This window comes from Caretta caretta, chromosome 1 (assembly GCF_965140235.1).
Source record: "Caretta caretta isolate rCarCar2 chromosome 1, rCarCar1.hap1, whole genome shotgun sequence".
Lineage (NCBI taxonomy): Eukaryota > Metazoa > Chordata > Testudines > Cheloniidae > Caretta > Caretta caretta.
Window position 1 is genome coordinate 301530056 of NC_134206.1, and position 17414 is coordinate 301547469.

At 43.0% G+C, this 17414-nt stretch overlaps 1 long non-coding RNA gene across 6 annotated transcripts in view; it reads left to right on the forward strand.

Annotated features, from left to right (window-relative positions):
* Positions 1-17414, forward strand: part of LOC125630318 (uncharacterized) — a 138891-nt gene that overhangs the window by 92054 nt on the left and 29423 nt on the right. For 4 of the 6 annotated variants that reach the window (XR_012666507.1, XR_012666510.1, XR_007354626.2 and 1 more), the window contains one exon: positions 12225-12364. This is a non-coding gene — a long non-coding RNA (uncharacterized LOC125630318). Of the gene's footprint in view, positions 1-8503; positions 9056-10292; positions 10387-12224; positions 12582-17414 lie in introns of those variants that run through there. The other 2 variants (XR_012666509.1, XR_012666506.1) reach the window with 2 other exon arrangements.

The window sequence follows — 17414 nt, forward strand, 5'->3', positions numbered from 1 at the left end:
AGGGATTACAGAATTAAAGGTCCTCTTTTAAAACAGGGAGAGTTCAAAATCACTTGTATTGGCAGTGGGTTCTCTTGGCTGCAGTGAGCATAAAGTTTTGCTCACAAAAATATTTGTAAGCGGAATTCTTCAGATGAAATTATTCTAAAATAATTTACTTGATATTGGGCCTTCTGAAAGGTGCTTTCCCAGATCTGCTCTGATGGTTCTTAATAAGCACATTGCTTTTAAAATTACCTCCCAAACGTCTAGTCTATTAAGAATAATAATCTTTTTGAATCTCTATTAAAATCTATGCTCCAGGCTACCCTTGATTAGTAGAGTGACATCAGGCTTTCTTCTAAGTTCTAATTTTGCTTCATCATGATCTGTAGTATTAGTTCAAAATTCCTGCTCACACCACCTTTCATTTCTACATTAGTCATTAGACCATTGTGGCAATCTAGCCCAATCTTCATAAAACAGGTGATAGAACCTCACCCAGTAATTTCAGTGCCAAGCCCATAGCTTCAGTTTGAGCAAAAGCATATCTCTTAGAAAGCCATCCAGTCTTGACTTAAAGAGACTCCACCATGGCCCGAGGGAACTTTTTTGAATGATTAACTACCTGCACTGATAAAAATGTGCACCTTACTTCTAGTCTGAATTTGTCTAACTTCAGTTTCCAAACACTGGTTATTGTGATGCCTTTTTTTGTTAGATTAAAGGGCTGTCTGCTATCTGAAATCTTTCTCATGTATGTACATGATCAAATCACCTCTTAGCCTTCTCTTGGATAAAATGAAGTATCTCACTATAAGGCATATTTGTTTCAGATTTCAAATAACTTGTAAAGCATTTTTTTGATCCCTTCTGATTTTTCAGCATTATTTGGACACTTACTAGTCAGGACTGTATTCTGCTTGCACATAACAAATAAACCTGGGTAATCATAGAATATCAGGGTTGGAGGGGACCTCAGGAGATCATCTAGTCCAACCTCCTGGTCAAGCAGAATCAATCCAATTTTTGCCCCAGATCCCTAAATGGCCCCCTCAAAAGAAATCTGATGAGGTTCAACAAGGACAAGTACAGAGTCCTGCACTTAGGATGGAAGAATCCCATGCACCGCTACAGACTAGGGACCGAATGGCTAGGCAGCAGTTCTGCAGAAAAGGACCTAGGGGTTACAGTGGACGAGAAGCTGGATATGAGTCAACAGTCTGCTCTTGTTGCCAAGAAGGCCAATGGCATTTTGGGATGTACTGAGTATTCTGTCCACTTTTGGGCCCCACACTACAAGAAGGATGTGGAAAAATTGGAAAACATCCAGCGGAGGGCAACAAAAATGATTCGGGGACTGGAACACATGACTTATGAGGAGAGGTTGAGGGAACTGGGATTGTTTAGTCTGCGGAAGAGAAGAATGAGGGGGGATTTGATAGCTGCTTTCAACTACCTGAAAGGGGGTTCCAAAGAGGATGGATCTAGACTGTTCTCATTGGTAGCAGATGACAGAACGAGGACTAATGGTCTCAAGTTGCAGTGGGGGAGGTTTAGGTTAGATATTAGGAAAAACTTTTTCACTAGGAGGGTGGTGAAACACTGGAATGCGTTACGTAGGGAGGTGGTGGAATCTCCTTCCTTAGATATTTTTAAGGTCAGGCTTGACAAAGCCCTGGCTGGGATGATTTAGTTGGGGATTGGTCCTGCTTTGAGCAGGGGGTTGGACTAGATGACCTCCTGAGGTCCCTTCCAACTCTGATATTCTATGATTCTAAGGATTGAATTTACAACCCTGGGTTTAGCAGGTCAATGCTCAGAACAGTGAGCTATCCCTCCCTCTCACTCTGACACCTAGGTAGCCATCAGCTATTAGTGCCTTGAACAATTCATCTTTATCTGTTAGAATGAGGTCTATTATAGAATTACCCCAAGTTGGCTGCAACATTTTTTGTCTTAGAAAGTTATCTATAATTTTTAGAAACTGCAAGGATGTTTTACTAATGGAAGCTTGAGACCTCCAGCATGTGTCCCACAGATTGAAATCCTCCATGACAATGCAAATTTTTCTTTCTACACATTATAGATTGATGTTTAAGATGTTACTCATCCTGTTTCATTATCTGAGTTGGTGGCCTATAACAGACCTCCACCAGTTGTGCATCTTGTGACTTATCACTTTGAACACTCATGAATAAGCATTTCCAGTCCTGTTCTGAATTGTCAGTAACTCAATAGCAATTAATTGTGTCTTCAATGTAGTGTCACCCATCTCCCGCCCTTCTCCCCACTCTCTTCCCTAAACAGAATGGTGTATCCAGAGACTTTAACAGATTTCCCAGACATATAATATATCCCATTAGGTTTCAACAAAGTCAATCCTATAAAATTTCCTTTAATAGATGATCTTTTGAAATTCCTCATGTCTATTCTCCAGGCTTCTAGCTTTGGTATATAGGCAACTGAAGAAATTCTTCTAATCTCATCCCTTCACATTCATGCTACCTGGAATATGAGTTTTATGTTTAAGAATATGTACTGTGTTTGCCCCCTCCTATAGATGCTAATTTAAAACTTTTGTGGTCACCCAGAATTGGTGCCTCATCTACTGAGATGGAGGTGGTCCAAACCACATCCTCCTTCCTCATAGAAGGTGTCCAAATGTTCCACAGAACCAAACCCCTCAACTTTACTCCACTTATCTAGCCAACAACTTATTTCCAATATCTATCTTCTCTCTTGTGTGGGACAGGAAGTATATCTGAGAAGATCAACTGTATTTTTCTTTCCTTCATCTCCCTTCTGAGATCCTTGAAGACTCTGATCTCCAAAGTGTCTTCTGAAGCAATCTCATTTGTGCCAATCTGGATCAAAACCAACAGATCCTTTTCAATAATCTTTAGAATCCTGACCAGTCTTTTTGTGACATATCTTGGCTTCACTCCAGGAAGACTGCACACAGTTTTGTTGTCCTTTTGTCCCCTGCAGAATGTTTTGTCCCCTCTTCTTAAAATTTGATTACCTGGTGAAGATTGTCTGTCATCATTGGACTCTGTGGTTTTCTTTTGGTTGTGCTTGACATCCGGAAGGACTGGTCTGAACTTAAATCCTGAGGTGTGTCCTTTGGAGATCCCTATTCCTTCCTTTAAATTGAACCTTCCAAAACATTCTCTGTAGCTGCTGCAACAACCCCTGAAAGTAATAGGATACATCCAGATGTATATATTATTTCCTGCTTGTTTTTCCTTGTTTAGTCATGTATTACCAGTCCTTTATTTTTCACCCTCTCTTGTTTGCTTGAAACTAATATATCCTCTGATTGGAACTGGGGTGGTGTTGCTCAAATCTGATTTTCGAAGAACTCTTCAGATTCTCTCTGATGCTATATGTAACCCTTCTGCCCGTCAGAGTTGGCAGCAACAAGGGCCGGGTTCAATATCTAGGGGATCCATTCCAATAACACAATGCAAACTGGCTCGAGCCTCCACCCAGTGACCTGAGACAAATACATACCACCCCGCTGGGCGCCTCCAAAAGGCAATACTTCCCCTCTTGCAAGCACATAGTCTGAGTGTAGCAAAAAGCCTTTTAATAACAGAGAGAAACAATGTGGCATTATGTTGGGGAAACACCACCAACAGGATTCATAATACAACCCATGAGCAAAAACCCACCCCAAGCAAATTGGGGCATGCCCTTTCCCTTTGTTTCTTGAGTCCAGCAACCCCAAATCACCCACAGTCCCAAAAGTCCAATGACACAAAAGTCTCTGTCCCTGGTCAGTGCAGCCCCAGAGTTGGAAAGTTTATCTGCAGAGCTTTACCTCCCCACCTGGGTGGAGATGGGGGCGGGGAGAGAGAGGTAAGGGGCACCTTACATGATCTGAAGCTGACCGCCCCACAGCTCCATAGGCCTTTGCTCCACTTTGCCAGCCACCCCACAAACTGCTTCGCTCGGCTCTGCTCTGCAGCCCACAAGCAGCTCCCGCCGTCCTATGAACTGCTCCACCACCCTGTCCACAAGGCACTCCGGCCGTCCAGCAAACTGCTCCACAATATATCTTCAGGCTCCCCCACTACTTAACACAATGCTCAGTGATTTCAGCTCTTAGTCAGTTCAGCTCTTTGGTGAATTCAGCTTGTAGTAGGGGAGCCTCAGTGCTGGTGCACTATTAGCCCAAAGTGAGCTCAGCAGCCTGTAACTAGACTCTTAATGGAATCAAAATTAGCTCTGATATTCTACAGTGGAGAGAGGAGGAAGTGCAATTAGCATGTAAGGCCATCACCAAGGGGCCCATGCCACCAAATATTAATACTTGTCCCCAGCCTCTCTCAATTCACAGAGTTTTGGAATCCATGACCCTTGCCTAGCGAGTGCTACTTAGTTGATGGTGAGTCCCTCCATCATAACAAAATCCCAAGTACAGTTCCAAGCACAGTTCCCATAATCAGGATAATAACAATTTATTCTTCCTGCCCCAATAACAGAGATACTGGGGATCCCACAGCAGCCAAAGTGACCATTTGGGCAGCTATGGCCTCATTCTAGGCGGGGTGGGTGTGCCTATGCAAATAAGATCGGCCCCTGAAGTTCTTTTCCACAACTTGCCACACCTCACCACCAGATGTCAGGGTGGAGCTCATCCGGACACTGCTTACATCCACAAGGCCAATAGTTGTCCTTTGAGACTACAGATCTTTACTTCAGTACTTGTGCTTCATGCACAGGAAGTCTCTCCACTCAGGCAGGAAAGAGAAAATGGCACATGCAGGAATGATAACTGTTCCATCACTGGCCATCATATTTGGTTGTGTAGAACTGTACCTACAGAAAAAGCGCTCCCTCTTGCAAATTCTTTCAAAAACTCCATTAGCCTCTGCTGTCTGTCTGCTAATGACTGTTCTTCTGAATGGGTGCTTATAGTTAGCCTCACTGGTGGGCACAGCCCTCTTACTGATAAGGAATGAATAACCAAACAGTGACTTCAAACCTCAGGCCTGATCAATGGCTAAAGAGTCCCACATTGACTCAACACTCACAGAGATATAAACAGACACAGAACAATCATACAAGGAGGGATTCACCCATGGTTTATCCCTGAGTCCTTCAGCATAAACAAAGCTGATGTTGTAAAGGTATTGCAATCTACCCTCCACTGGGCAGTCTGCAAGGGACCAAATAGATAGGTGGTGGCTGACACGAGGGCATGGCTTGGGTGTCCAATAATGCTCTGATTCAGGACATCACTTTGGCAGTCTCCGCATGTGAACCCCAAGTGGAAACTAAAGCTCCCTTCCTGACAGAACCAGAGTGAGTCTCGTTCCTCATGTGACAGGCCTTGTCAGCACCGGGAAATGCAGTTTGCACATCATTGTGCCAGTAGGTGAATCTGGCCCCATAGAGTAAGCAACATTCCATGCCGCAGAAAGCTTACAATACAGTATGTCTGAAATGGAATGCTTATCAGACGAAGCCAGTGTTCAAACAGCAGGAATGTAAGACCAGTGAGATTGTGGTAATAATCCTGGTTCACTCTCTTTCTTTCTCATTCCATGAAGGGAACTATGGCAATCTGCTCTAATCCTGTAAGCAGACAAAATCTTAAACAAAACATGGCTGTCCTGAAGGTGCAGGATTTTTAATTTGACCCCGGTGGCGACAGCACTGAGTTTCTAAGCCAAGAGGGGATAATTGCAGCCTGCAACAGCTCTACAGAGATAAGATAAAAGAGCTGGTGTCAGTCAGAGAAAGGTTATATAATTATATGAAAAACCTGGGGAAAGCTTTCCTCTGGTATAATTTAGATCAATGAGGCGTGACAGATATATGGAGACTTGCAGACAACTCTATTTTGTATTAGAAATATAGATATGAAGATAAGCAGTGATTAATCTTAATTTTTGTATCACCAGTAACACTGAAATAAGTCATGTGGATGGAGGGTGTTTATTTCCATGAGAAATATTTCTTAGTATGTTGTCAATACTCCGGATATTATAAAAACAGAGATAAGAACATAAAAATTGCCATACTGAATTTGACCAATCATTCATATAGTCCAGTAGCCTGTTTCTGAGAGTGGCCAGTATCAGTTTCTTCAAAGGAAGGTGCAAAAAAACCCCCCAAAATCTAAGTGGGCAATTATGAAATAACCTGTCCCTCAGGGAAACTTCTTCCCAAGGTTCCCAAGGAGTTAGTGTTTGGATCATATCCAGAACATATCCCTTTTATATTTTTTGCCAATTTAATGTAACTTTGGATGTCCTTGGTATCCCTATAAATATCTAATCTACTTTTAAACCTTGATTGGTGCTTGGCTTGCATGCTGTACAGAGGCAGTGAGATGGATACCGTCAGGCTATGGGCTATTCTGGAGTGTGTTGCTCTCAATCTCTCCTGTTGAAGCTGTTCCACTTTGTACAAATACTTAAATATTTTTTGGGGCAAAGAGTGAGACTGACCTGACTCTATGGCCTGGTGATTAAACCGATCTCCTGGGAGGTGAGAGATGTGGATTCAAATCCTTACACTGATGCAGGTATAGCAAAGATTTTATAGCCTGGTGGTTAGGATGCTCAGTTGGGAATTTGAGTTCAAGGGGGATTTGAATTCAAATCCTTGCTCCCAAGTAAGGATTCAAATCTGGATCTACCACATCTCAGGGCAAATGTTTTCTGAAGCTGGCCCTGAAAACATTGTTCCCAGTCAAAACTAATCAGGCCAAATTCATGAATATTTTTGGATTGACTGAAACAGCATTTTTTGACAAATAAACTCTACTTCTAAAATTTTTTTTGCACAGGTCAACTTCCGACCCATTCTTTATACATCCCCACATTTTGTTTGCTTTTTTGACCACTGCTGAACACCAAGCGGAGATTTTGATCGAGATGTACACATGATCCCTCAGTTCTCTTCCTGAGTGGTTACATTTAATTTAGAGCCCTGTGGTGTGTGTGAGCAATTCAAATTTTATTCCTTTCCAATGTACATTATCTTGCATTTGTCAGTAACTGAAACCCAGCTGGCAAGCTAGATCTCTTTCTATTTTTAAAGTTTTAAGGAGGATGTGCCATTCAACCTTATATGCATCAAAAATGTAAAAAGGGCTCTTCTTTGTTGTCATACCTTTAAATATCACCAGCTAAACATGTACAGAAAATACCACAGCTTTGAACACTCCAAAGGTCTCCTTTTAAATTCCCACTTTCCCAGAAGAAGAGACCATTGTGGGGTTAGACACCAATGTGAATACTGGGCCATATTCTGGCTTCTGATGCACACACTCATGGGAGTCCCATTTCACTTTAATGGCAGTTATGCAAACAAATCCAAAACCAGATTATGGCCACTTTCAGTGATTTTTTTTAAAGTATTACAAAGAAGAAGAAAAATCATTATTACTTTCTTTTTAATGTTTTACTATACTGTCTGCATAATTGTAATGAAGAGATTGTTAAATATTCACAATGAGGTTTGAGAACCTCCAAAACGGATGTTTTCATACTTGTAGTGATTCATATTCACAAAAGTATTGAAGTTTTGAAGACAAACACTCACAAATAGGACCATTTTTTAAAAAAGATTTTTACATTTTTGAAATTTGAAATTCTGAAACTTAGCATTTTAGTCAAAGTTCCATTCTTTTATCCAAAGATGAAGAAATCTGAAATGTTTCATTCAGTGCAAAAAATTATGTTGTGAAATTTCCAGTGGAAATCAATGGGGTTCCCAGATGGATCCTATTGCACGACTGGGGCCTGCATGACCGTGGCATATTTCTTCTTCATGATGTGTCCTTCTCCGCTCTGCTGGCATGTGGCTATGTTGTGTAAAATAGCTAAAAAAGATTTCTGTATGAAAGAGGTATCCCCAGGTGACCATGCCAGCTCTATGGCTCTGACTTCTCCCATCTCTCCCCGTAACTGTATGCTGGGGACAGGAGAGTACAGGGCAGAACACATGGCGTTCTGCCTGACCCCTGGACTCAGCTCATTTAATTTAAAATAGCCCTTAGGACCAAGGTCTGTGGCACAGAAAGGTGGCTTACATTCACTTTTTCTCCCTAGGCTCTCCTCATTTGTGCTGAATCCCAACTCTGGACAGCTGAGAATCTGGTCCACTGTCTCAGTATATGGGCCTGATCCTGGAAATTCTCACTCCTACAGACATTCCCACTCAAATCAATCAGACTAGCTGTGTGAGTAGGGACTTCTTACTTGAGTAAGGATCTGTCCAGTCATGTCATGACTTTTTGGAAACATTTTGCTATCTGCCTTCTTTAATATTCCCCAATGAAATTCTATCCATGAAAAGAAGTATTCTTACAGTATGTTCACTGTATATTTGAATAAGTTCCTTTTCTTCTATAGTCCATTTTCTTCTCCTTGTTTACACAAATAGTAAAATGTCTATCTGACTTTCTAGTTGTCATGATGACATACCAGATATTATTTTTCTGCATTCTTCTTTAAAATAAATCAAATTGTTTAAGTGATTGTGCATGAGTATTTAAATTTGGGTTATATTGCCTTAGAAGTGAAGAACAGTTTTAGGCTCTGCTTGGACTTGATTGAACAACTTCAAGTTTTCTTTGTGAATTAATTTATCTATCCATTTGAGTCCTCCCTGCAGCCACAGTTGATCTTTACTGCACAACCTGGCTTGTACCGTGGGTCCGCAGAAAAATCAATTGATCTCGGGAGAGAAAAAAAATCACCCCTCTTTATTCTATTCCTCCCAAACGTTCAGTTTAATTTTCACCTAAGGGCAAACCATTTTTATTTCATTTAACTTGTCTTTTCTAATAAATGGACACGTTAACAATGTCCACTAATATAGATGATCATTTTTTCTATTTTAATCTGAGCAGTTTTTTTGGCAATTTATTCTCCAATCAGAAATCAATTTTAAAGAGGGCATGTAGTAATTTCATAGGCAGTTTGATGGTTACAGTTTTTTCCAACATTCTGTGTTCTGTTTTCAGGGATAAAATCATTGGAGCACAAACACCGTAGGAGTCAGGGTGAAACATTCATTTTTAACATGTCTATTCTTTCTGCTAAGAATACTGGTAAGATGCAACATTTATCCAAACTGTTTTTCAGACACCTTTAATAATAATAATTTACACTCTTCCTCTGAAGCTCTCAAAAGGTTGGCAGTGTTTGTATGCAAGACCTCACCCTGTTAGCAAGTGTGCATCCTGCTGAGAAAGTGTTATATGGATTTTGCTGATTCGTTGGTGCAACTTGCTCATTACCCAGCCCATATCTAAAAGAGAGGGGAGTAGATCAGAGGATGTCAGGTCCCAAATGATGGAATGAGACGCTAAGGACCAGCCCACCCTGGGGATATGTTTTAGGCTAGTATAAAGTAACCGTCATGGCAGCCATGCCTGAGAATGCTTGGGTTGGGGTTTCATGTAGTGCAAATTTTAAATTATCTGTGGTTATAATCCAGACCCGTTGGAAATATTATTATTAGTACAGGATACCACCATGACACCAATTCAACCATAAATTCCCTTATTAAATCTAAGGACCAGATGGCCTTTATATTGCTGCTCCAAATATGCCTTAAATGTCTAGGCAATCATCATACCCATAGAGTGACATGCAGTCAAAAGAAGAGATCAGATACTTACAACAAAACTAGGCCCGGGACACTCACACCCTTGTTGGCTGGCTCCAGATTGGGTAGGCAGGCACTAGCAATGAACCTTCAAAGAGACTTGCCTTTTATACCTTATTTATTCAACCAATAAACAATTTGGTTGTTGGGGTGCTGGAACAATTTGTATAGTGGGGGTGCTGAGAGTCATTGGACCAAACTGCAAACCCTGGATTTGATGGAAACCACTTCAAGCCAGGGATGCAGCAGCATCTCCAGCACCCCTAGTTCCAGCACCTATGTTTATAGGACCTATGTAACAGAAGTCCCTAGTCTGTGAATTCCTTTCCTTGTTAATATTGGCTAAAACCACCCTTGGTAATTGGGGCCTCTTCTTCAAGGAATTTTCATTCTATCTCACTTACACTTCCAGTCCAATATGTACAATAAAGCATAACATCCGTCCAGATGAAATTGGTTAGAATCATCCTCTGAGGACTCCCCAGAACTGGTAAATACCTACACTTTACATGGCCCACGAAAACATTTATTTTCTTTCCTCACTATGTGACCTCCTGATTAGTAGTAGAGTTGTAATCACCTGTGTGCAAATTTTCTGGATAAACTAAAATACTCAACAATTAATATTTTCTTATTGTAAATTTCTCACAAAGGACCCCACTTTTCCCCCTATACAGGAAAAGCCTGAGGAGAGGGAAGGAAACATCTCCCACAGTATCCTAGGAGCTCTTCTGTTGTGGCGAGGGATTTTTTCGCTTGTGGAATTCCAAGGTCTCTATTTCCCACCTCCATCCCCACATACCCTTATTTTGCTTGTCCCCTTTGCCCTGTGTCCAGTCTCACCCATTATTACTACCCCACGTATCTAGGTTTCCCATGGGAAACCAAGCTAAAGTGAGTTCTGCAGTGCAGTGGGACAAGCTATCATAAGTTAATGCAGACTGCATAATTGCACCCAGGGGTTCTAGAGGAGAGAATGTGCAAGAATCCAGCCGGCTTCCCAGAAAATAGATGTGGAGAAAAGCCCAGAGTCCTTTGTTCCTTATCAGGTCAGCCCTGTAATAGAATGGCATCAATTTTTCCCTTTTTAAAAACATCTGGTTTGTAATCGACATTCTTTCAAAATGTCAAACACTCTAGGCAAAGACAGACACTGTGACATTTCCAGCGTTTCTCAAATGCGGCCACAGTGGCCCCTCTCCCTCCCTGGTGCTCCTGGATGCACAGCCTTGGTTTTGCTGGGGCTTAGGGTTGGGTTGGGCCCTACATCCCTCTGGAGACACCTGAGGAACTATGCTGGAGGAGCAGGCAGCCGGTGAGTTCCCCATCTTTCTAGGGGTGGTGGGGCTCAGGCTTTGGGCTTCAGCCCAGGGTGCCAGGGAGGCAGGCTCTGGGTGTGGGGCTTTGGGCTCCGGCCCCAGGCTTCGGCCACGCGGCTTTCAGTTCCGTCCCCCACAGGGCTTCACGTGCCAGCCCCCCGCTGCCTCCCCAGCCAACCTTCCCCCACATTGTCCCGGCTTCTGCTGCCTCCGTCGATCTCCCATCCAGGGCTTAATTTGTCCCCAGACTTGCAGGGCTGAGTAAGTCTGCTGTGAAAAGTGATACTTGTATGTTTGTTAATATCACTTTTCATAGCAGACTCAGTAGCTAGCAATAAATAAATTATGTTGTTTTGGCCTTTCTAATACCTGATATGATCCATGTCTCCTAGTTATACATCCAATTTGATATTGGTATATTAAGTGTCCCTTTTAGAAATTCTTTTTGCTGTAATTTTTGTGACTAATTAATAATCTCTATGTACTTGTGAAATTGTTCTAATATAAATTGCACTGGTGGGACTCTTGTGACTCATATCAGCCAAGGTGGGATTACTACCCTGGTTTATCAGTGATAAGATTGTCATTTGCTATGCATTAGGTAGGATTTTTGTTCAAAATGTTTGGTCTATTTGTCTACATACATTTTGTGGATAAAATGCTGAAAGAGCAAGAGATTTCAAAAACTAAATATTTAACCTGGAGAGGTGTGTGATGCCAGGGGACTGAACTAAGGTATTAAAATTTATGAAGGTCACATAGAAAACTGCCCAGTCCACTCTTTTCCACCTGTTCCATAATTTGAAGAGTCATTCAACGAAATAAATGGCTGGTAAAATTAGACCAGATAAAAAGCAGATTTTTCTATAACTTGACAAGGAGGATGAGCCAGAAATTACAAAAGTCCATTAAGTCTTTGCATTGCCAGTCTATCTTATGTGGAAGTGATGGGTGCAGAACAAACCCAGAAGTCTGGTAGAACTAGAGAGGTAGAAACTGTTATTGCTGAAATATTCTGTTTTGTCAAAGTTGAAATGTTTCGTAGCGGCATATCTGTTTTGATGAACATTTCACCAAGAAGCTTTGTATGAGCAAGAAAGAGACACTGTCGGCTGGTGGTCAGGGCACTCGCATGGAGGACCTAAGTTCAAGTTTCTGCTCTGCCTGATTTGGCATTATCTGGGATGAAAAACTCTTGAACCTGGGCCCCCCACATCCCAACCACCAGGCTATAGAACAAAGAAACATTCCATTTTTGTTCAAAGGTTTGTTCTTTTTTTTTCTCCCCAGTGTGGAATGAAAACAAAATTCTAAACCTTGAAAGTTGCTGTGAAATGGAATTGTTACTCTCTGGTCAGCTGTAAGAAGGAGTTCCCTAATTTGCAATGATGTTTGGAAGACCTGAATTTAAGAATCTGAATATGAATGATGCAAGTATCTAAGATTCTCTGTCCCCTTCCTTCTTTCCTGGTGTAAGTGATGTTCTACACCAGAAACGCTGTTCCATTGAGGGCCCATGGCATGCAGCTGCAGACACATTAACAAGAATCATAGAAATGTAGGGCTGGAAGGGACCTTGAGAAGTCATCAAGTCCAGGCCCCCTGCACTGTGGCAGAACCAAAATAAACCTAGACCATCCTTGACAGGTATTTGTCCAACTTTTTTTAAAAGCTTCAAAAGATGGGGACCTCCCTTGGAAGCCTAGTCCAGAGCTTATCTATCCTTAAAGTTTTTCCTAATATCTAACCAAAATCTCCCTGGCTGCAGACTAAGCCCATTACTTATTGTTCTACCTTCAGTCACCATGGAGAACAATTGATGACAATCCTCTTTATACCAGCCCTTAACATATTGGAAGGCTGTTATCAGGTCTCCCCTCAGTCTTTTCTCAAGACTAAACATGTCCAGTTTTTCTAACCTTTCTGCATATGTCAGGTGTTCTAAACCTTTTATCATTTTTGTTGCTCTCCTCTGAATTCTTTTCAATTTGTCCACATCCTTCCTGAATTATGGTGCCCAGAATTGGACCCAGTACTCCATTGAGGCCTCACCAATGCCAAGTAGAATTGGACAATTATTCCCTGTGTCCAACTTGCAACACTCTTGTTAATACACCCAAGAATCATATTAGCCCTTTTCCAGCTGCATTACATTGATGACTGAAAGTCAATTTGTGATCCACTCTCACTCCCAGATCCTTTTCAGCAGTACTACCACCCAGACAGTAATTCCTGATTTTGTAAAAAGAAAAGGAGTACTTGTGGCACCTTAGAGACTAACCAATTTATTTGAGCATAAGCTTTCGTGAGCTACAGCTCACTTCATCGGATGCATGATTTTGTAGCTGTGCATTTGATTTTTCCTTCCTAAGCAAAGTACTTTGCACTTGTCTTTATTGAATTTCATTTTGTTGATTTCTGACCAATCCTCTAATTTATCAAGGTTATTTGGAATTTTAAACCTATCCTTCACAGTGTTCGCAATCCGTCCGAGCTTGGTATTATCAGCAAATTTTATAAGCATACTCTCCACTCCATTATCCAAGTCATTAATGAAAATATTGAATAGTACTTCACCCAGAACGGACCCCTGCAGGGCTCCACTAGATACATCTTCCCAACTAGACATTTGACAAGACATTAACCTTGTTTATGAAATAATATGCTTTCTTAGCAGTACCACAGGTTTTCTATTTGGCAGTTTCCCACTGTTTCTTGTTTTTGTCATTCCAGTTATCCCAGTAAACTCAAGTTAAAATGGCAAATTCTAATGCTTTCCATGGTGTTATTGTTCGTGAATAATCCACTGTGAAATGGTCAGAGATGGCTCTTGATAAAATGATAGATATCCATTGTGTACTACTCACCAGTTCCCAGAGAGTAGAAATAAATCTATGCAGGAATGGGAATTATCTGAGGCCTGGTCTACACTACGAGTTTATGTCGGATTTAGCAGCGTTAAATCGAATTAACCCTGCACCCATCCACGCAACGAAGCCCTTTTTTTCAACATAAAGGGCTCTTAAAACTGATTTCTGTACTCCTCCCCGATGAGGGGATTAGTGCTGAAATCAACATCACCGTTTCGAATTAGGGTTAGTGTGGATGCAATTCGAAGGTATTGGCCTCCGGGAGCTATCCCACAGTGCACCATTGTGATAGCTCTGGACAGCACTCTGAACTCGGATGCACTGGCCAGGTATACAGGAAAAGCCCTGGGAACTTTTGAATCTCATTTCCTGTTTGGCCAGGCGAGCTCATCAGCAGAGGTGACCACACAGAGCTCATCAGCAGAGGTGACCAAGCAGTCCCAGAATCGAAAAAGAGCTCCAGCATGGACCAAACAGGAGGTACTGGATCTGATCGCTGTATGGGGAGAGGAATCCGTGCTATCAGAACTACGTTCCAAAAGACGAAATGCCAAAACATTTCAAAAAATCTCCGAGGCCATGAGGGACAGAGGCTGCATCAGGGAGGCAACACAGTGCCGCGTGAAACTTAAGGAGCTCAGACAAGTGTACCAGAAAACCAAAGAATCAAACAGATGCTCCGGGACAGAGCCCCAGGCATGCTGCTTCTACGCTGAGCTGCATGCAATTCTGGAGGGGGGCCACCACTACCCCACCCCTGTCCATGGACTCCGATGATGGGGTACTCTCCGCCATGCCTGAGGATTTTGCGGACGGGGATAATGAGGAGGAGGAGGATGAGCTTGAGGAGAACACACAGCACACCATTCTCCCCGACAGCCAGGATCTTTTTATCACTCTGACTGAAATACCCTCCCAACCCAACGAAGCAGAAGAAGGGTGCTCTTGTGAGTGTATCTTTTTAAATACAATACATATTATAAAAACAAGCATTTTTAATGATTAAGTAGCCCTGAGGACTTGGGATGCATTCGTGGCCAGTATTGCTACTGGAAAAGTCTGTTACGTGTCTGGGGATGGAGCGGAAATCCTCCAGGGACATCTCCATGAAGCTCTCCTGGAGGTATTCTAAAAGCCTTTGCAGAAGGTTTCTGAGTAGAGCAGCCTTATTCCGTCCTCCATGGTAGGACACTTTACCACGCCATGCTAATAGCAAGTAATCTGATATCATTGCATGACAAATCCTGGCAGCGTATGGTCTCGGTGTTTGCTGGCATTCAAGCAACATCCGTTCTTTATCTCTCTGTGCTATCCTCAGGAGAGTGATATCATTCATGGTAACCTGGTTGAAATAGGGGAATTTAATTAAGGGGATATTCAGAGGTGCCTGTTCCTACAGGGCTGTTTGCCTGTGGCTGAAAAGAAATCCTCCCCGCAGTTTGCCCCCCCACCTACCGTGTGGCTTTGGCACTGAGCTGTTCACGTTTGGCTAGCAGGGATCTTCCCTGATACCAACCACGCAGTGGGGTGAGGGGTAAAGCAATCATCCCAGAGAATTGGATGGGCGAGGGGGGGGTTAGTTTGGTTTCTGCTGCTGCACGTTAACAGGAAAACCACAGCACTAAATGGCCAACTCAACGTGCTTTGCTTGGTATGGGAGACGAGGGTGCTGCTGTTATGAAGGTTGCAGAAGCCAAAAGACTATGGCTTACCATGGCTGCCTGAAAGCCGAATTCTGTTGCCCGGCACTGCGTGTGTGATCTCTAATACCAAAGCTGCAGGCACTCAATATAAGATGCAAAATGAGACCTTGTACCAAAATCATATGTGCTAGGTAATGTGAATAGTGTCGTTCACCATGAAAGAGAATAGCCATTGTTCTGTAAAATGAATCTTTTTAAATACTTAACTCCCTTTTTTTCCTCCAGCAGCTGCAAATCTTTCAAGCCTCCCTCCTCCATCGCAAAGGCTATCTCAGATAAGGCGGCGAAAAAAACACACGTGCGATGAAATGATCTCTGAACTCATGTAGTTGTCCAGCACTGACAGAGCTCAGCAGAATGTGTGGAGGGACACAATAGCAGAGTACAGGAAAGTGGCCGATGAACGTGAGGAGAGGTGGCGGCAGGAAGATCAGAGGAGGCATGATGCAATGCTGGGGCTACTGCAGGATCAAACGGATGTGCTCTGGCATCTGGTGGAGGTTCATGAATGGCAGCAGGATCACAGACTGCCGCTGCAGCCCCTGTTTAACCACCCTCCCTCCTCCCCAAGTTCCATAGCCTCCTCACCCAGATGCCCAAGAATGTGGGGCAGGGAGGGGGAGGCTCCGGGCACCCAACCACTCCACCCCAGTGGAGAGCCCAAGCAACAGAAGGTTGTCATTCAACAAGTTTTGAAGTGGCCTTTTCCTTCTCTCCTACCCTCCTCCCACACCTCATCCGGGCTACCTTGTGAGTTATCGCCCTATTTTTATAATCAATTAATAAAGAATACATGTTTTTTAAACGATAGTGACTTTATTTCCTTTGCAAGCAAGCTGTGATCGAAGGGGGGAGGTGAATGGCTTACAGGGAATTTAGAGGCAACCAAGGGGGCGGGTCTTCATCAAGGAGAAACAAACAGAACTGTCACCCAGTACCCTGGCCAGTCATGAAACTGGTTTTCAAAGCTTCTCTGATGCGCATCACTTCCTGCTGGGCACTTCTAACCGCCCTGGTGTCTGGCTGTGTGTATTCAGTGGCCAGGTGATTTGCCTCAACCTCCCACCCCGCCATAAACATCTCTCCCTTACTCTCACAGAGATTGTGGAGCACACAGCAAGCAGCAATAACAATGGGAATATTGGTTTTGCTGAGGTCTGAGCGAGTCAGTAAACTGCGCCAGCAAACCTTTAAGCGTCCAAATGCACACTCTACCACTATTCTGCACTTGCTCAGCTTATAGTTGAACAGCTCCTTAGTACTGTCCAGGGTGCCTGTGTACGGCTTCATGAGCCAGGGCATTAAGGGATAGGCTGGGTCCCCAAGGATAACTACAGGCATTTCAACATCCCCAACAGTTATTTTCTGGTCTGGGAAGTAAATCCCTTCCTGCAGCCATTTAAACAGATCAGAGTTCCTGAAGACGCGAGCGTCATGAACCTTTCCCGGCCACCCCACGTTGATGTTGGTGAAACGTCCCTTGTGATCCATCAGTGCTTGCAGTACCATTGAAAAGTACCCCTTGAGGTTTATGTACTGGCTTCCCTGGTGGTCCGGTCCCAAGATAGGGATATGCGTTCCGTCTATAGCTCCACCACAGTTAGGGAATCCCATTGCAGCAAAGCCATCTAGTATGACCTGCGCATTTCCCAAGTCACCACCTTTGATAGCAACAGCAAAATGATTGTGTTGGCTACTTGCATCACAGCAACCCCCACAGTAGATTTGCCCACTCCAAATTGATTACTGACTGACCGGTAGCTGTCTGGCATTGCAAGCTTCCACAGGGCTATTTCCACTCGCTTTTGAACTGTGAGGAATGCTCTCATCTTTGTATTCTTGCGCTTCAGGGCAGGGGAAAGCAAGTCACAAAGTTCCATGAAAGTGCCCTTATGCATGCGAAAGTT